Below are 3,325 nucleotides of genomic sequence, written 5' to 3'. Positions count from 1 at the left end.
CAGAGAGATATTTTACATATTTTTTTCTCTCAGGTATTGCTGGTGAAAGTATAAATTTATGCAATCTCTGTGGAGAGCACAGAAATTACAAATGCATGGATCTTTTGACCTAGAAATTCCATTTCCAGGTATTTATGTTGCAAAATTCCTTTGCATGTGTCAAATGACCTGTGTATAATGATATTCATCGCAGTTTTATTTGTTAAGTATGGAACATTAGAAACAATCAAAAAATCTATCAGTAGGAATCTAATGAAAAAAACTTTAGAAAACAGCCACATAGTGGAATACAATGCAGCCTTTAAAAAAGATTAAGAATATATTTTAGAAAGAAGTTCAAGACACACAGAAAAAGAAAAGTTGTAGAACAGTTTGCACAGTGTGATTCCATTTATGTTTTTTAAAAGATCTGCTCTTATATGCATAAAAATCTCTAGCTTATGCAAGAAATTACCAATAGTTATTCAAATGAACTAAAACTGGGTATGAAAGATGTGGCTTTTACTTTTCATTTTAAGTCTATTTGGGAAAAGAAAAAAAAAAACTGATTTCATTAAATATGAAAACAAAAAGAACCAAGCAGGAAAAACAGATTGAGCGACTAACTTCTATGACACTGCAGTGTTCAAGTAGTCATGTGTGGGAGAAAAGAGACAACACACACAAAAAAGACATCCAGACTCATGTTCACATGCAGAAACATGGGCACTGTGGAGTCTTTTTGTTTGGATGGTTTTTGGGTTTTTTTGTTTGTTTGTTTTGTGGGTTGTTTTTTTTTTTTTTTTTGCTTTATTTAACCGAAGATGAACTAGTAGGGTATCAGAACAGGGGCAGACACTGTTCAAGCAGTCTTTTTAAAATTTTTATTCTAGTAACATATATACTACCTAAAATTTCCTCTTTTAATCACATGCAAATAGGTAATGCAGTGCTGTTAATCTCATCACCATTTTGTGCTACCATCACCACCATCCTTTACCAAAACTTTCGAGCTGTCTTCCCTGGCCCCTTGCTGCCCTAATAGGGATCACAGCTAGATTCACAGCTGAGGCAGCTAGATCCTTCCTCCACATCAATTGCTTCATACTCAAACAAGGCTCACCCTTCTTGAAGAACTTATGCTAATACTCTATGCGCTTCCATCTCAGTTTAACAAATTTCAGCATCACCTAGTTCTTGAAGCCCCTCAGCAGGGCCCTACCTTCCTCCAGCAGATGATTATGAACTCAACACCAGATGTCCCTGCGTAGGAAGTCTGCCTCCAGCTTCCCAGGGCTTCAGAAAGTGCCTCTTTCATACTCTTACCAAAGGACAGATCTGCTCGGAGTGATGATAGACCAGATGAAAGTAAAAAGTAGACAATATTTACAAATAGTCTCTGCCCATTTTGCTTTATCCAGTTTGAAACTACCACTTCCATATCGCTTCTTTGATATGTGTTTTGTTAAATGGTTTTTAGGTGTTCCCAATTTGAGGCTCTCGCTTAGAGTGGCCAAACGTCCCTGTTTGCCCAGGATTTTCCTGCACTGAAAATGTCACGTCCTGGGAAACCTCTCAGTCTCCGCGTGAATCAGAATGGTTGGTCACCTTATCTGACCCTGAATTTCATTGACCTGTAAACCCAAATCTAACCTCCCGAGAAAATCTCTACACCTTTCATTTTTTTCTTCCTTCACTCTCACAATATTCCAATTGAAAGAGAATTTAGTTGTAAAGAAAATATCAGTATAAAGGGATCATCTTTATCTTTCCCTGCTCCTTGTTTTATAAACTCCAGCCCTCTTGTTTTCAAGGGCCTGTTACATATCATGAATGAATAAAAAATTAAAAAGTGTGTGCTCGCTTCGGCAGCACTGGAACAACACAGGGAAGATTAGCACGGCCCCTTAGCAAGGACGATATGCAAGTTTGTGACGCATTCCATATTTTTAAAAAAGAAATAAAAAATAAAAAGGGTCCCACAGAAAAATACCAAAAAAATCTATAAAGGAGATTCTTATTACACATTATGCAACATAGAATGCAAAGAATTGTTTTTCTGTGAATTTAAGAATTTTAACGAAAGACATCAGGAGGATTATATGTTACATGGTGATGAACGATGACATTCATTCCTGGAGGGATGGTTGTAGTCACCACTTCTTTGCACCAGATGGCAGGCATGAGCTCTACTTCTTTGCTTCTGCCTTACTAAGATTCTGAATTGAGTTAGATTTTTCTCAGTTCAAAGTCATAAATCAGAAATGTCCTTAGAGTGACCTATGGATGTAAATTACCAGAATTTATCATCTGCTGTTACATATGTGGGATCCTTCCTGATGCCCTGCCTCAGAGAGTCATTTATTAAGTGTGTTCAAAAGGACTCTTCCCTTTGAGGCCCCTCGATGTGGTCACTGCAGTGGAAAGCCTGTTTCCCATGCTTAATAACATAGCACTCTCTGGGCAAGGGACGAAGACTGCGAACCCTCGGAGGGATACGACAAGGCGCAAGAGGAAGGGGCTGGGTAACACGGTGCTTGTCTTAACATCTGGAACAATCGCTAAAATGAATACCTCAAAGGTAAAAAAATATAGCACCTTAAGAAGTTCCGACCTCTCTTGACTTATTTATTTTTATTTATTTAATTCCCCTACCCTCCCCCGGTTGTCTGTTTTCTGTGTCTTTTTGCTGCGTCTTGTTTCTTTGTCCACTTCTGTTGTCGTCAGCGGCACGGGAAGTGTGGGCGGCGCCATTCCTCAGCAGGCTGCTCCCTCCTTCGGGCTGGGCGGCTTTCCTCACGGGCGCACTCCTTGCGCGTGGGGCTCCCCTACGCGGGGGACACCCTTGCGTGGCACGGCACTCCTTGCGCGCATCAGCACTGCACATGGGCCAGCTCCACACTGGTCAAGGAGGCCCGGGACTTGAACCGCGGACCTCCCATGTGGTAGACGGATGCCCTAACCACTGGGCCAAAGTCCGTTTCCTCTCTTGACTTTTGAAGTCAGTAACATTGAGTAATATCGATCTTTATCTGTTCTTAAAACAAAAACAAAAGTTTTTTGAGGGTACCAGGGATTGAATCTGGGACCTCGTACGTGGAAGGGAGGTGCTCAAACACTGCGCTACACCCGTTCCCCAGAACACATTTTTAAGGTTGTTTTTTTCCTTTCCATTTACTCTACTGTATTATAGAGCTGAAGTAGGTCACATTACATTGACATATGCAAAGAAAATGGAGCTTCTTTAAACTTCAGTAATCTAGGTAATATTGTTTAACAACCTCTCATCATCATCATGGGTAAAGGGAAAATTAACCCTGCTGAGAAATAATACTGAGTCACTACT

General features: G+C 40.2%; 1 pseudogene; it reads left to right on the top strand.

The window, feature by feature from the left end:
- Positions 1-1,835: 1,835 nt before the first annotated feature.
- On the top strand, positions 1,836-1,930 carry LOC111761027 (U6 spliceosomal RNA; annotated as a pseudogene).
- The last annotated feature ends 1,395 nt before the right edge of the window (positions 1,931-3,325 follow it).

The sequence above is a fragment of the Dasypus novemcinctus genome, chromosome 1 (assembly GCF_030445035.2).
Source record: "Dasypus novemcinctus isolate mDasNov1 chromosome 1, mDasNov1.1.hap2, whole genome shotgun sequence".
Taxonomy (NCBI): Eukaryota; Metazoa; Chordata; class Mammalia; order Cingulata; family Dasypodidae; genus Dasypus; species Dasypus novemcinctus.
Note: the sequence above shows the minus strand (reverse complement) of the source record. Positions and strands in the feature narration are given on the sequence as shown.